General features: G+C 44.3%; 2 pseudogenes across 2 annotated transcripts; both read left to right on the forward strand.

The window, feature by feature from the left end:
- The first annotated feature begins 3,647 nt into the window (after nucleotides 1–3,647).
- LOC310800587 (shaker-related potassium channel tsha2 pseudogene) lies at nucleotides 3,648–5,096 on the forward strand (annotated as a pseudogene). Its single transcript has one exon. The product of its transcript is annotated as a shaker-related potassium channel tsha2 pseudogene (transcript).
- Nucleotides 5,097–9,233: 4,137 nt separating this feature from the next.
- LOC310800585 (potassium voltage-gated channel subfamily A member 1 pseudogene) lies at nucleotides 9,234–10,712 on the forward strand (annotated as a pseudogene). The gene has a single exon. The product of its transcript is annotated as a potassium voltage-gated channel subfamily A member 1 pseudogene (transcript).
- Nucleotides 10,713–17,885: the final 7,173 nt, after the last annotated feature.

Raw genomic sequence — 17,885 nt, forward strand, 5'->3', positions numbered from 1 at the left:
GACATCACTGGTCCACACTAACTCAAATTAATAACTCATTAACTCAAATCAACTCTCAATAACTGTCAAACTAGATGAATGACTTCAAACCATTTACAGTTTGAGAGTTGATTTGAGTTCATGAGTTATTCATTTGAGTTAGTGTGGACCAGTGATGTCACTGGTCCACACTTTAACACCCAATAACTGTCAAATTAAATGACAGACTTCAAAACAGTTTACAGTTTTCTGATATACTACTGATGTTCTAATGATACAAAGCTGGTTGAAAATGGGCGGAGTGTTCCTTTAAAGATGCATCGCTCGTTGTCACTGTCTTACTATCACTAAGCATAGCTATTGTCCCTTTATTTTGTACAAAACAACAGGCAGTCATGGCAACGCATCTCAAATCCTCCAACGGTGCAATGCTAATTGTTCTATTTCTGTCTTGTGCTTCATTCTTGGTGAAATGCCAATTTGTAATTCTAACTGGTGATCCTTTATGACAGTCTTTTCGCCTATACATTAAAGGGAAAATATGTCACCAGCTGGCCCTACCTCTACGCTCCCTTCATCTCCAGCAGCATAGTTGGCACTAGAACGCAGTGATCCAAAAGACCTGTTGAGTAGTGGGGCTGACCTTCTAAAAAAAAAAAAAAAAAAATCCTCTTTCAATTTATAACACACACACACACACACACACACACACACACACACGCGCACACGCACACGCACGCACACACACACACACACACACACACACACACACACACACACACACGCGCACACACACACACACACACACACACACGATAGGCACATGTGTTCATTCACCAATCTAATAGCGACGCCGGATACACACTTACAGAAATACACACGCTTTGTAAATACTTGGCCTGGAGTTGGACGGGAGGGGAAAGCCAAGGGAGTCACCACCAGCACAAGTCCCTGCTGTCATTACCTCATGTCTGTAATGGGCATGGGAGGAACCTCATCGTCTATATTTAGACCCAAGACAAGCTTTAGGGTATGGAGTGAGATTGATCAAAAGCCAATAAGCAGAGCTCCATTTCAAGTGTGTTTCAAGATATGTGTGAATGTTGGGAATATGCCTCAGTATGTCATCATCACCAATATTAACGGAATGATTTTGATATCGTGATAATTAATTATTCGATCGGAATCATATTAGGGATTTGCTATTTCATAATACTGTAGCATACAGTCATAATGAGCATTTTCCATCATGATATTTTGACATAAATATATTTGCTTTCATCATACTCTGACAGTATTCTTTCCTAATTACTTAATAATAATAATAATAATAATAATAATAATAATAATAATGATAATCTGTATTTGTATAGCATGACTTAACTTTGTGACTTAACTGTCACAAAGTGCTTCACAAAGCAAGTACAAAATACATTAGTAAGACAATAACATAACACAATAAATCAGATCATAATTCAAAACTTGAATGGTATCAGTGACTACAGATTAGTGCTTCGTGAACATTGGAGTGTGAAATCCAAGAGAAACCAAGTCTTTCCCTTTAGTGTGACTGAATTGACAACATCTTGTTACCACAGAGCTTCTCCTGCAGGTTCTCCAGGTCCAGCCATTCATAACGGAGGGAGGAATCCCTTGCTGTCAGCATTCATGCACCGTGCAGGCTCTGTGACATGTGTGTCCCGAGCTACACTGTCATTACATGCAGTCACCCATATATGCACATACATTTACATACAGTATGTATCATTGTGAATGGTGCAATCTGTCACTGCACTGCAGTAGACCTCCACAGCAACAAAGAACATATCATAAATTGTGGCTCTTATGACTTTTCCCTGATGTAAAGGAGAGATTTGAACAATGTCCTCAAAATGTTGGGGGCCTAAACTGGAAATAGAGAGTAAATTTAAACGAACATTGACCAATGAGAGATGTGAAAAATGACACGGCAAGACTAGATCCTGATGATCTTGCATTCTCTCTTTTCTTTTTGGATTCTGACCCGGGGACTTTGCCATTCCTCAGCCTGTTTGTTACTGTTTGTTTCCTTGGATACGGACGGTCAAGGCCTGACTTTCCTGACCCAGACAGTTGTTTGGTGACCGCTATGCTAACACATTAGCAGCAGGCGGCACAGTGTCCTGACACTGATATCCGACTCTGACATCCAACTCTTGTTCACTAATGGAAAGGCCAAAAAGTTGCGCTCCTCTCTATTTTATTAAAGTTTTTACAGCAAACGTTTCCCGACAAGTAAATAATGATCGTCTCCATATGGGAGTAGAAAAAACCGAGCTATAAATAGATCACAATCTGGTGGTACACATAGCCTATAACTCAACTCTGTCCTCTCAGGCAGTGTCTTTGCGCTTATTTATCGTTCCATCTTAAAAGTGTGTAAGAATAATGAAAGTTGATATCTTTTTTTCCACAATGGTATGAGTGAAAGTAGACCTCGAACTTGTGTGGGGCCAAACAGCTTTTCAGTTGCCCTCTGAATCACTCTGAATCTGTAGCTGAGGTTTTTTACAGGGGCTGAGGAGGAACTAGTAACTAATAAGAATCACTGCATTATTGTTTGTACATGCAGTTTTACACCCCAGTATCTCACTGACTGACCCCAAGGCCAGGTCAGATGTCTTCAGGGGGTCCCCATGTTCCAAGTTGTAAAATCGAACCCTTTATAAGTGCTGTGAACGGTGAATGTTATTTTGGCTGTGGCTTCCTCAAGACGCTATCCTCTCTGGCTACTCAAGTGTCAGTCAAGCCAGCACTTTCCACTGGCTTCGTCCAGCAGGGCCCCTGGTTTAGCTATGTGAGGCTCTGTGCTTCAAAGCACTCAGATTATTTACTGGAAACACATTTAATATGCAGCTGCAGAGAAAGCTCACTACGCAGAACATGCTAACATCTACTTGTCACCCTCATCTTCACTCCTAGTTTCTAAAACTGTGAGCCATGATGACCCACAGTAGCTGTGAACTGGCTTCTGGAGGTTCCCCACAGGACAAGAATAGCAGTAGCCTACGCAATATGTTTTCGGGACCTGCAGGGTAAGAGAGTGAATTTCTCACTGAAGTCCGGGTCTAATTTTTTTTTCTTTCAAGAACCTTGCTCTGAACAAAAGAAGACATTTTATTGTTGAGATATTTAAATAATGCAATTGCAAGACAAATGAAAAGGTTTGTGTCTTTTGCTGGCCTAAATGTTTACCTCAACTCCACCACCACACTTGTAGAGTGGGGCGAGCAAGTGAGAGAGGGACAGACAGCAGCAGCAAGTGTCATCTGGTCAGCCAACTTGGGGAGGGCTTTGGAGTTTAAAATGGTGTGAATATGATAGCCATCTCTAGCCATCGGGATAGCTTGTGCAAGCGGAGATCAGTCTGTATACTTCAAAGTGGACTGAGGTACCGACTAACCTGACAAAAGGATTAAAAAAAAAACAGCATTACAACGATTTTTGGATAGCCTTTGGACAGCATAATTGGACTGCCAAGCTGTTGCTGGGACTTGGGAGTGAAAAGGATTTTTGCCTTCCGTTCCTGGGGGGCTGCGGGCCTGCATGAGAGAGAGAGTGGGGACAACGCGCAAGGGGAAGGGCCGAGGAGGTGAGCACAACAAGGATACCCTCGGTGGGGTAAAAAGATGACCGTGGTGCCCCAGGAGAACCACGAAGAGACTCTGGTGGTTGTCACTGCTCCGTTGCTGCAAGATGCTGCTGCTGCTGTTGCTGACCCGGACCCGGCGGACCAGGAGTGCAGCGAGAGGGTCGTTATCAACATCTCCGGTCTGCGCTTTGAGACGCAGCTGAAAACCCTCTCCCGCTTCCCGACAACACTTTTGGGAGATGCGCGTAAAAGGATGCGCTTCTTCGACCCGCTCAGAAACGAGTATTTCTTTGACAGGAACAGGCCGAGCTTTGACGCCGTCCTCTATTACTACCAGTCGGGGGGCAGGTTGAGGAGGCCCCTCAGCGTACCGGCTGACATCTTCCTGGAGGAAATCAAGTTTTACGAACTCGAGGAGGAGATCATTGAGATGTACAAAGACGACGAGGGGATGCTGAAGGAAGAAGAACGCCCGATGCCTAGCAATGCCTTTCAGCAGCACATGTGGCTGCTCTTTGAGTACCCAGAGAGTTCAGGACCCGCACGGATGATCGCCATTGTGTCAGTTATGGTTATTTTGATATCCATCATTATCTTCTGTGTGGAAACATTGCCCGAGTTTAGAGAGGTCCCCGCGGTGCCAGAGAGTCCTGGCAATGGAAGTGCCCACGGGAAAAAGCCCAGTCCATTCACAGACCCGTTTTTCATGGTTGAGACACTTTGCATTGTGTGGTTCTCTTTGGAATTCATGGTGAGGTTTCTCTCGTGTCCCAGCAAACCTGCTTTCTTCAAAAACATGATGAACTTGATAGATGTTGCGGCGATTACGCCTTATTTCATCACGCTGGGCCTTGATCTCGCAGAGGACCAGGGCAGCAGTCAGCAAGCTGCGTCTATGGCCATACTAAGGGTCATCCGTCTAGTGCGCGTTTTCAGGATTTTCAAACTCTCCAGACACTCCAAGGGTCTCCAAATCCTCGGCCAGACGCTCCACGCAAGCATGAGAGAGCTGGCACTGCTGATATTCTTCCTCATAATAGGAGTGGTTTTATTCTCCAGTACCGTTTATTTCGCAGAGGCAGAAGACTCCGAGTCCGGATTCACCAGTATACCCGGCGCGTTCTGGTGGGCTGTGGTGACCATGACCACAGTTGGATATGGAGACATGTGTCCGTCCACCATTGGAGGTAAAGTCGTCGGATCTTTGTGTGCCATCGCCGGGGTCCTGACCATAGCTTTGCCCGTCCCCGTTATTGTATCCAATTTCAACTATTTCTACCACAGAGAGAACAGCGAGGGGGAAAATGTCCAATATGTACACGTGACTTGTGGACAGCAGCAGCCCTCCTTTGGTGAATTTGAATCAAACAAAAGCAACCAGTCGCTCTGCAAATCAGAGTACCTGGAGGATGACGACATGGAAAAACAGAGATATCCTAAGTTGAACCCGTCTGAAACATACACTGGACAACTGACAGATGTATAAAAAGACGCTTGGCAGACAATTTTCCTGGTGAGTGAGTGTGGTCTCATCTCAGGTGTCCACTGCTGGTGCTGCAGGTGTTTTACGCACGTTTTACGCACTCTTCTAGGCTGCACCAGTGGTTCCCAAACTTTGGTTCAAGGACCCCGAGAGGTTCCAGGAGGTTCCCAGCAAATTGAGGATACGTTTAATTGCACTCTAGTGCAATTAAACCAGTGAGCCACTCTGACTTCAGTCACTGAATGGGAGAAGAGAATGAGATCTGTTACAGCTTCTCTGTTATCTCCTCTCAGTATGGAGACAGACACAAAACTATTCTTAAATGGGGCTACTGGGACAAAATCTTCGCCAAATGATAGAAAGTAAAGCGACCTTATCAATAAATAAATAAATAAATAAATAAATAAATAAATAAATAAATAAATAAATAAATAAATAAATAAATGGGAACCCCTGTGCTACGCAACAAGGCATGGATTTAGTAGTACTGTATATTGCTATAATGATAAACTTCTGATAAGAATTAGGACAAGTGAGCTCCGAGCGCCACTGTGTGGTTGACAAATAGTCCTGCAGTCAACTTGTGCAGTAACATGGAAAAATAACATTTTCGCTTTAGTATTATATTTTTTGTACTGCTTCAGGCTTTGGCGCATATAGAGATCATGGTTTTTCGATGCTGGTGACCGTTAACTGTGATTAAGCTTTACTGGTGCCTGCATGACTGCAATATCGGTCCAACTAATCCATGACATGACATGATAGGCTACAGTATACCATAATGAGTTTTGTTTTCTGCTTACTTCAGGAATCACACGGTGAAGTGAAGCATATTGTTCCCTCAAAGTCGCACCAAAATACAAGTAGCTATGACATTCTCCTCTCCACCTAAAAGGCAACAATTATTCTTATGGATATTCTGGCATTATGGACACACTCAATTTGACAACATTATGCCTACAGAAACCATACGGCGGAAATCTTGTGCAACGTTCAGTCTGCCTGTTAGGTAGGCTACGGGAATGGGTTAGGCCTTATAGATGACCATGTTTTCTTTCTATGAGAAGCCTTGTGTACATAATGCGTTTTTGTAAATATTTGAATTTGAACTTTTCATATTCAGCTTTTAATGCAAACTTTGAAACGCTTCTTACATGGCTGTGTTGGTAGCCTTTAAACAATCCCATTGTGTTGCAATTTGCTGTAAACAACCAGTAGCTCAGAACATAGCATATTCATGTTATGAAGTCTGCATGATAAATCATTGTGAAGCTTATGTGATGTAATGACAGATATTTATTTTTTTAATTTGAACATGACATCTAGTGTATATTATTTTATAAATAAATTATGAATCAGAAAATAGACCCCTAAGATATCATTATTTTTCATTCTTTCATTATTAGACAGATCGAGATTGTCACTCTGCATAAATTAGATTATTAGATTATAAACTTTTGGTGCTGAACGGTGGAAAAAAGTGTAGAACCAGATTAGGCTGCCTTGCCACAAACTCCATTAACTTAATGAAAATATCATAGTGATGAATAGGCGTATTTATTTGGGCAGAGGCTTATTTTAGGAATTTGAGTGAGATCAGATGTGTTTTTTGAATTTGCAAAGACAACGCACGTTGTCGTTGAAATGTAAACTGTGAAATGTGATTTGGAATTTGGAATGTAAAGCATTGTGATTTGCTATGAGGCGAGTCGATCAATCGCGCTGTCCGTGGTCCTGAAACCAATCGTCGGTCCTCTGCAGGGTCGAGCTGAGGGCGTCAGTCGAGTCCGCTCAAACCTGAGCTCTGACAAAGCCCCCGCATCATCTCTCACTACATTTCTGGGGACAAACGAAGCAATAATGGGAGATTGAGACGGCATTAGATCAACCACTTGATCTTGGCCATGTGATCCCCCCTTCGATTCTCGATTATAACCATAAAAAAACGACAAGAGCAAATTTGGTCTCACTTAAATTATGACGAGTGTCACACAATTGCCACATCCAATTAACGCCCATACAGGCCTAACCCTTTATCTAAGTCCCGAGTCCTCAGAGAGACATACTTATAAGATCCAGCATTTAATTTCTCACTGATTGATTATCAATATGGTTAACTAGCATCTTATTACTCAGTGTTGATTTTATGGCAATATGTTTTGTAACCAACTGTCCCCCTCTGCAAGTCAGATATTGCGCCAGTGTTGGCACACACAAGTGCTCTTGTTTTTGTGGTGTATGGAGAACTTCTGGCGACGTGCTTTAGTATAGAGCCGGTCTGCATTGCGTCGAAACCCTCCTCCACCACCACCACCACCACCACCGCCTCCTCCTCCTCCTCCTCCTCATCCTCCTCCTCCTCCTCCTCCTCCTCCTCGTGCCGCCCCTCCCCTCCCCTCTCCTCTCTCCCCTCTTCACCTCCGGTGTGTATAGGGTAGGCTACTTCTTGCATGTAAAATACATAACATCATGCTTGACATTGTTGAGGAATCATGCAGTCGTCCATGCTATAATTGGCTCTCTCTCTCTATCCAGCTCCATTCTCTGCGCTCCCCATGCGCAACCGAGCCGATCACATTTTGCCCGTCATCTTGTCTACTCGCAACAAAGCAGCAGCACATTTCTGCTGATGCAGTAATGTCTGGAAATGTCAAGGGCTCGCTTATTGCCCCTTAATGTATCTCCCCCCTGAATTTGCAGCACAAGAATTCCTCCTGCGGTATCGCCTCTCTATGCTCCTCTATGTAAAGCCATTCACACCGCCGTGCCGTGCCGCTGCGCAAGCAAGCAACTCCCGACGCTGCAGCTTTGCAGTTCCCCCTTTTTTCCTCCGCTCCTTTTCGTCAAGCTCTCCTCCTCATTATCCTCATGTGATTTTCATCTCGTCTCATTGCAGACTGCCTCACGGTGTAGTAGGGAAGTTACAGCCTATTTGGGGTTATCCTGACGGACACTGTCAGGATGTTAAGGATGTGATCGGCAGCACAGGAAAGCTTCTAGTCTCTTTTTGTGTGTGGGTGCGCAATGTAAAGCGTTAATGCCACATGACAACCAAGGGTGCCCCATCGTTGGATGACTTTACTCGGGGATTAGACGCATTCGAGACCTTTCAAGATCAACCCACGGTAAGCCTCGAAACTGCTGACTTAGCAGATATCGCCTATAGGCTATTATTATCTACACAGCTATTGTTAATACAAGGATATTCTGCTGTATTCCTTTGATATTGCGCACCTTTTGTCCGACAATATAGGCCTATAGGCTACATGCATGTATAGAGAAATCAGCTGGTATAATATCTGTATGAAATCATATGCGTCATACCACGCCGGTGAGATTGGCAAAACTATTATCAAGCCCCATTATGACAAAGAATTCTAGCTATTCTATGACGCATCTTAAGCAGATATCGCCAGCAAAACTACAAATCCTATAGGAATTTCATTGGCATATAACGGGGATAGCTATTCTTTTTAAGTGCCACATCCACACAAGCCTCTATAGGAATATTATAGGAATAATATGCTACCATAAATGTGCCATTGGGTAAGATATGGTCACTATAAACCCACTACTGAGTACCACAGTCCTTGTATTATAGAAATATGAAGTTATTCTTTCCTAAGCTGCTAAAGAGGTTGAGGTGGAGGTCTTGTTTTCCAGACCCTTTTCCCCCTTTTGGATAATTGCACTGGTAGTAAGCTGAGGACAGTGAGTAAATAAATAAATAAACAGCAGAAATCGCTGAGCCAGCATATATCTGGGCTGTTCGATCCCATTAATTCTTTCTTCCTCTCCCTCTCCCTCTCCCTCTCTCTCTCTCTCTCTCTCTCTCTCTCTCTCTCTCTCTCTCTCCCTCTGACTGGGTGACAGAGGCAGCAGCAGCAGATGCATTGGAGAGCAGCAATGGTCGAGTCAGCGAGAACCGCAGTGGAGCCGCACTGAGGCGAAGCAACCAGCCAGGCCCTCGCATCGGGGGAGACTTCTTCAGCAATTTAGGGGGTGCGGGAAGCTGAGGAGTGGAAATTTCACCCCAAAAACCCCTGAATGCCTGCTCAGTCAGACTAGCCGGAATCCCAACACAACTCCTCCTCCTCCTCCTCTTCCTCTTCCTCGCCTCCTCCTCCTCCTCTTCCCAAAATGACTGTTGTCGCAGGAGATAACATGGACGAACAATCGGCCGTCCCGGGCCACCCACAGGACACTTACCCCCCGGACCACGACGACCACGAATGCTGTGAGAGGGTGGTCATCAACATCGCCGGCCTCCGGTTCGAGACACAACTAAAGACCCTCTCCCAGTTTCCAGAGACTCTGCTGGGCAACCCCAAAAAGAGGATGCGCTACTTTGACCCCCTGAGAAACGAGTACTTCTTCGACAGGAACCGTCCCAGCTTCGACGCCATCCTGTACTACTACCAGTCTGGCGGCAGGCTGAGGAGGCCGGTGAACGTCCCCCTGGATATGTTCTCTGAAGAGATTAAGTTTTACGAGCTGGGAGTGGACGCCATGGAGAAGTTCCGCGAGGACGAGGGCTTCATCAGGGAGGAGGAGCGCCCCTTGCCCGAGAAGGAGTTCCAGCGTCAGGTCTGGCTCCTCTTTGAGCATCCGGAAAGCTCGGGCCCGGCGAGAGGGATCGCCATAGTGTCCGTGATGGTGATTCTGATTTCAATAGTCATATTTTGTTTAGAGACTTTGCCGGAGCTGAAGGAGGACCCGGCCGGCCGGATGGAGACCGTGGGGAATATTACTTTTTACTACAAGCCAAATATCCTCACAGACCCCTTCTTCATCATCGAGACCCTCTGTATAATCTGGTTCTCCTTTGAGTTGATAGTGCGCTTTCTGGCGTGCCCGAGCAAACCAGCCTTCTTCAAGAACATGATGAACACTATCGACATAGTGGCCATCATCCCTTACTTCATTACATTAGGCACCGAGCTGGCTGAAGACCCGGAGAACACGGAGGGGGTGGGGGAGCAGGCAACATCTCTGGCCATACTCAGGGTGATCCGCCTGGTCAGGGTGTTCAGGATCTTCAAACTGTCACGACACTCCAAAGGACTGCAGATCTTGGGGCAGACCCTCAAGGCCAGCATGCGAGAGCTCGGATTGCTGATCTTCTTTCTGTTCATCGGAGTCATCTTGTTCTCCAGCGCCGTGTACTTTGCCGAGGCCGAGGAGCAAGGGTCCTACTTTGGCAGCATCCCGGATGCCTTTTGGTGGGCCGTTGTGTCTATGACAACTGTGGGCTATGGGGACATGGTCCCGGTCACTATAGGCGGCAAGATTGTGGGTTCTCTGTGCGCCATCGCCGGAGTGTTGACAATTGCCCTCCCAGTGCCTGTCATTGTGTCCAACTTCAACTACTTCTACCACAGGGAGACCGAGGGAGAGGAGCAGGCGCAGCTGCTCAACGTCAGCAATCCCAACATCCCCTCTGAAACCAACTCCAGCCGCCGTAGCTCATCGACCGTCAGCAAGTCAGAGTACATGGAGATTGATGGAGACATAAACAATAGCATCGACAACTTTAGGGAGGCAAACCTCAGAACTGGCAATTGCACTATAGCCAACCAAAACTGTGTAAATAAAAGCAAGCTGCTCACAGATGTGTAGAGGAGTCCAGTTAGGAAAACCATGGGATCTCTTTGAAAACTGTCATAATGAGGAGTAAGACCATCAGTTAGGAATGCTTCATTAACCTCCCCAAAGCGCTCTATGGCATTAGGCCTACAACCATGCTCAGCTATATAGGAAAGGAAACAGAAAAAAAACAAAGCTGATAGAGTATATGACAGGTAGATAGAATAATTAATTCTTGTGATCCTACAAATATATTATAGATATATCGAACAACGAAAACATCAATTATTACGCATATATGCGGTGCCCTGGAAGACACAGAGCAAAACCACGATGACTGTCTTGCCAGGCGACGGCGTGATAATTAAAATGTTATGCATGGAGTACAGATAACATTTCAGCAAGTTGCACAAAATGCATCAGAAAAGTCTGCGGAGACACGCAAGCATCTGCAGACCAGCGGTCGGCGCCCGAGAGGTGAGGCGACCCCCCCCTCCTCCTCCTCCTCCTCCTCCTCCTCCTCCTCCTCCTCCATTCTCTCCCCCCCCCCCCCCTACAAAGGATCTACTATTCAGCAAAGCACCTTATAGGAAAAAGACTGATCTCTCTCATCTGGATGTAAAGAGATGGTGATCTACTTCGCTTCACGGACATCCGCAATGCTGCTATTTTCCAGCAGCTGCTGTAATTATGATATCACCAAGTGATTCAACGCCATGCCCTTTAGATGCAACACAGCACAATGATCAAATGAGCTTCACATGAGCATGTTTAGAGACTTTCCATTTTGATATTGGCATGCATGAGACATATCTCATATAATGGAAAAAGATGTTCTTTTTGGATACCCGCCTCCATCCCCCCCTTCTCATCTGTTTTCACACTGAGTGCACTGGATAGTTGTTAATTTGAAATGCTACTCATTTAGAAGTATAGGGATTGAATGTTAAATCTTAAGGGAACAGTACATAAATGAGATCATAGCATGAAAAAGTAATCTGCATTATGGTCTATTGACTAAGGTACTTTTGTATCCTGGTATATTTAATGCATGACATCAGTATACAGCTTGTTGCAATTCAGGCACTTTGCGGTGCCCTATTGTCAGGGAAACGAAGGAACTCAAACTTCTGGACGTTTCTGAAATGTGACAAAATATATACAAACCCACCTTTGGGGGATGCAGAGTTTCTAATTTAAAAAGTAGTCAAAGAAGCTGAAGAAATATTATCAAAAATGCATATAATCATAATAAGCACCGATTACAGTATTACGTCAATAGCGCAGTGCATGGACCTTCTTTGAACAAGAAAAGTTAACATATTATTAGTCATGCTTCCATTTCAACTCAAAAACTTAAGAGTATGTGTTGGTTCGGAAAAACCGCCGGAAAATAATCTATACCAAAATTCTCTTTATATTGCAAAGAATTGTTTTGACATTAGTTGCTAGTGCCTTTACCCCCTCTCACCAACAGGACCAGTGAAAGTGCCTGTGTGTAGAATGGATTTCATGGAGTTGAGTGTAGTCCCTGTCTTCTTACGGTTATGCTGTCGGTGGTGATGATGTTAGCGATGGCGATGATGGCGAGCCTGATGATCAAGGTTGAAACGAGTGAGAGAGTGCGATAGGAAAAAGCGGTGATCCCCGTGGTGGCCGTCACGCATAACCCAACGTCCATGCTGTCACGCACTTAACTTATGCCCTTAAGCAACGACGCATTGTACTTTTCATTTCCTTCCACCAGTCCAAATCAGAAGGGAATATGGATTGTTTTAAGTCTACTTGGCTTCTGTTTTAGTTTTGGTTTTGTTTGTGCACACCATGCATCCTTTCAGGGTCTCTACCTCAGTGAGGTGATTGCAAACTTGCTGCAGAGCTGCAAGCTTCAACGCAGGGCTTTTAACCGCAATGCAAAATGGAAACCTTAGGTGTAAAAACTGCAGCCGTGCAATACTGAACATGAGAGTAGTCCCAGAGCATAGCCTTTACACGAGCACTTAGGACAAAATAGTGTACCGCAACCCCTACTCCTAAACCTGCCCCCACCCCCCACCCCACCCCCTCGAAGCTACGCACAATCAAAACATGCATTTGTAGAGCATCGTTTCTAGAGGTTTCCTGACTCTCAGGATGGGATTGACTGTTTTGTGTTGTTCGTTTCTTTGAAGCAAATGGCCTCTAAAAGTCACCGCTCGCTGTGTCATAGAGACAGGCCTGAATGTGTTGTTAATAATAGCCTATTACATCTTTCTAGAGAAGACGACGGTGGAGACGTTTGATATCGTTTATAAAATCTTGTCATATTGCAAAATCCTTGGGCATTATGATGCACACCCAAGTGCAGCCACTCTTTTTGCACAGTTATTTGGTTCAGTTGCTATTTTTTGCTAGTTAGATAATATTCCGTCCATCATCACTATGCTCGCTTATACATGCTGAGTAGTGGGATGGTTACTCAGTGTGTTGGTCCGGATAGACCCAAGTGCAGATTGGAGAGAAAGCATTATGACACTTACTTGAAAATCTCCAGCTACTGTACATCACTTTACACTCAGTATTGATATGAATTCATCAAAATGATAGTAAGATGTTAGATAGAAGAGTACTGTACACTCCCCCCCCCCCCCCCCCCCCCCACCCCTTTCTTATTTAGAGCTCTGCTTACAAAGCCCTGTAAAACAGCTCCAGTAAAACAGCGCTACACTTGAATGTCATATTTGTTTCTGTTGGTGCAGCGGCTATACCCTTCCTTTGTGGTGCTCATACAGGACCACCATTGTTGTTGTCCTGTTTGCCATCACGTTTATCTAGTGAAGCAAAAGCCTGCGTAGATAGTTTGGACAAGACCTTTTTGATTCTATGAATCTAGTTCTTAATTGTTTTTTGTTATTGCAATGCTAGCTGGTTGGTTGGTTGGTTGTATAGGCAGGGAAACCATGTGACCTTTTTATTTGGTACTGATCTTTGTACTGTATTGCTGAAGACGTAGTAGAGTGTCTCTGCCTCAGGCTAGGTGAATCTTCAAGAGCCTTCCTAGATGTCAATGACTTATTATGAGTGCAAAAAAAAAAAAAAGATACACTTCTCTGTCAGGGATCCACTTCTATAGGGTTTCTCATAAAGAGGGGCATCAATATATAGACAACAACCCAGTATCACATATTATAATACTATTATGTATAAAGATCAAAGGAAAGTATAGCAAATGGTTGCATACATGCAGCTAACTATCAGGTAATTGATATGTTTGCAATCACGAGTTTCTCTTTTGACCGATGCTTATAAGACGAGTGGCGAGGTGCGTCCTGCATGAAACAGTTCAAAGTGAGGCGTAAAGAATATATATACGCTACCCCTCACGTTACGTTACCTACTCTTGCTGTGAGCAGCATCGATGTACGGTGCTATGCATTCAAATAGCCAACAGAACATGCATTCTTACAGCAATAGAATAACAGATACCCGTTTCTTAGATGCTTTTTGTAAAATAGGGAAAAACCTAATCTATTTTGAATGACACAGAAACTGCGATCACTCGACAGATTATTCATGAGAGAGGGCTGTTTTTATTTACCCGCCTCTTACCTTCTATTCTGTGATTTTGTAAGGGTCAGTGGGGTCAAAGGTGAAGAGGTCAACATCCGCCCCTCACAGTGAATGTGCTGAGAGAAACCCATGAAAAAGCCAAATATAGGCACAGTAATAGTGGCAGCCCCCCATTAGCTTCCCGGGTCTAAGTAGAGTTGTTTTCCAGTCAGGAACCAAGGTTGATGAAGGGCCTAGGCGAACCTATAGCACAGTCCCAAAGGAATAGTCCATAATGCACTTAGAGGATGCTATCATCAACCCACTGGACTGACGAACGGTTGTGTGCTGCTGCTAGAATAGCGAGGGAGAGTCAGAGAAGGTGCCTATATTGTTTTTACATATTTTTGCATTTGTTTAGCATAATGTTTCAGATGTTGCGCTTCTCTAAACGATAACATGAGTGAGAAGGTCTAAAAAAGAAAAAACGAAGACATTAACCTAATTAAACTATAAGAGAAACTATTCTATACATGTATTAAGAACACAATGCCATTTTAGCTACAGTAAAATAGAAAAAAGCAACTACTATATATTGCAATTATGAAAACCAATGAATCAATTTTAACGTGCTCCTTGTGTGTCTTATTTTTTTGTTTTCTGTGGCACTGTAATATGACTGATTGTTTTAGGAAGAACATGCCATATACTGAAGTATCAAAGACTCAACGTGTTCCTTTGGCAAGCCATGATAATGAAACTATTACGGTCGATTACTATACACTAAATGATATGGACAACAAGTGTATTATCATAAAGACGTATGGTTTGTCTTTTTTGTTTCAAGGAAAAAAAGATGATTCATTCAAACACCATGTTGACATTTTCCAAAAACTCCACTGCTGAACCTAATGCTAATGTATAGATACATATCTCTACAGCAACCTAACTGATCGCAAAAACTGCATGGTCAACGGAAGACTGCATGAGCTTTGCCTTTCAAAACTGTGGATCAACTATAATATGGTTGCATCATTTACAAAAACCCTTGCTTTCATCTGCACCGAGGCTTTTACAACAAGGCCCTGTTCAGAACGTGTTGTCTTAATATGTCCTCTGCTGGCTTCCCAAAAGCACCGTAGCGCCCCACCTCGGCGCTAAGATGGCGTTGGGAATCCGAGCCCTATTCAACGTCTGACTGTATGTGATGTACAGGTTCTGATTGCTAGGCTCTGAATGTGAACAAGGACATTAAGGGCTAGTTTCTCATAAGGTATCCCTATCCTAGGACTGAAATGCTCTTTCGGAAGGCGAGCGGCCATTCGTAGGAGTCTCTCGTCTCGGTCTAGACTGTGGTGATACAGCATTGTAGGAGTCTCTCGTCTCAGTCTATACTGTGGTGATACTGCATTGTAGGAGTCTCTTGTCTCAGTCTAGACTGTGGTGATACTGCATTGTAGGAGTCTCTTGTCTCAGTCTAGACTGTGGTGATACTGCATTGTAGGAGTCTCTCGTCTCAATCTAGACTGTGGTGATACTGCGTTGTAGGAGTCTCTTGTCTCAATCTAGACTGTGGTGATACTGCATTGTAGGAGTCTTGTCTCAGTCTAGACTGTGGTGATACTGCATTGTAGGAGTCTCTTGTCTCAATCTAGACTGTGGTGATACTGCATTGTAGGAGTCTTGTCTCAGTCTAGACTGTGGTGATACTGCATTGTAGGAGTCTCTCATTCTAGACTGTGGTGATACTGCATTGTAGGAGTCTCTCATCTCAGTCTAGACTGTGGTGATACTGCATTGTAGGAGTCTCTCGTCTCAGTCTAGACTGTGGTGATACTGCATTGTAGGAGTCTCTCAATCTAGACTGTGGTGATACTGCATTGTAGGAGTCTCTCAATCTAGACTGTGGTGATACTGCATTGTGGGAGTCTCTCGACTCAGTCTAGACTGTGGTGATACTGCATTGTAGGAGTCTCGTCTCAATCTAGACTGTGGTGATACTGCATTGTAGGAGTCTCTCGACTCAGTCTAGACTGTGGTGATGCTGCATTGTAGGAGTCTCTCGTCTCAGTCTAGACTGTGGTGATACTGCATTGTAGGAGTCTCATCTCAGTCTAGACTGTGGTGATACTGCATTGTAGGAGTCTCTCGTCTCAGTCTAGACTGTGGTGATACTGCATTGTAGGAGTCTCTCAATCTAGACTGTGGTGATACTGCATTGTAGGAGTCTCTCAATCTAGACTGTGGTGATACTGCATTGTGGGAGTCTCTCGACTCAGTCTAGACTGTGGTGATACTGCATTGTAGGAGTCTCGTCTCAATCTAGACTGTGGTGATACTGCATTGTAGGAGTCTCTCGACTCAGTCTAGACTGTGGTGATGCTGCATTGTAGGAGTCTCTCGTCTCAGTCTAGACTGTGGTGATACTGCATTGTAGGAGTCTCATCTCAGTCTAGACTGTGGTGATACTCAGGGGCGGAGCGACCCTATCAGCCCATGGGGGGCAAAGCTCTTAGGGGGCCCCCCCCCCCATCCCTTTTTTTTTTTTTTTTTTTTTTTTTTCAATTAAGGCCGGAGCTGAAGAAAAATTTGCCTTTTTTGCATGTTTGAATCTGTTGTAGCCATATTTAGTGGAATATCTCATTTTAAACACACCAATGTTATTGTCTATTGATTGAATTGCTCATTGATTGAATTCTTTTTTTTTTTTTTTTGGGATGGGAGTGGGCCCGGGGCGGCGCACCCTCTGCCCTGGTGTACGCTCCGCTACTGGTGATACTGCATTGTAGGAGTCTCTTGTCTCAGTCTAGACTGTGGTGATACTGCATTGTAGGAGTCTCTCGTCTCAGTCCAGACTGTGGTGATACTGCATTGTGGAAAACATGCGTATGATGTCTAAACAGGGCCTGCGCTATACTATATTGGTTTCAAGGCATTCTTGTTTGCTAAAGGTCTTGACAAGAGTCTGCAGCTCAGGCGGACCGATTTCCGCCTGCCGTGGCGGCCACTGAACAGAATCGGATATTGGGATATTGTGTACCTCACTCACCACAAGCCTCCCTACAGAGAAGATCCTGTTTGAGCTCGTAATATGATGACGAAAGTGTGATTGATATGAGTTTGTCTTTCTGTCAAGAAATGCACATTTGACCAAGTGCACGAGTACTGGGAAGCCGGCCCCCGTTTCGGAGCAGCTCAGAACACACAAAAAGGACGGTTGAACTCCTCCTGCTCTTCTTTTCATCCACAAATCATTACCAAACTCTCTGATGTGTTATCCAGTCATCATCCTTCATGTTGTGTTTTTACCAAGGATTATGCTACAATGTGTTCAGTTTGTCAGACGATGACAAAGGCATGGTCTGTGATCTATGCAAGGGTAATTATTTATTATTTTTCTTATATCACTTATGATTTCATCTTACATTAACTTCAATAAATTTTTAAGGATCTGCTGGTGTTATGTTCATTTGGTGGGGTTTGGGGTTTGGGGGTGTCAGAACATGGTGGTGTCTGCATGCCCAACGCCATTATGAGCTTCAAGTTTCAGACTGCTGGGTTTCCATGCTTCAACCTTGACCTTTCAATGTCGCGGGGCATTTGGTAATCTGAAGAGCCCTATTCCCGGCTTGTCGCTGTTATTGCTTCAATTTCTCAAGCTGTTGCAAATGTATTACA

This window comes from Poromitra crassiceps, assembly GCF_964638095.1.
Source record: "Poromitra crassiceps genome assembly, chromosome: 30".
NCBI classification, from domain to species: domain Eukaryota; kingdom Metazoa; phylum Chordata; class Actinopteri; order Beryciformes; family Melamphaidae; genus Poromitra; species Poromitra crassiceps.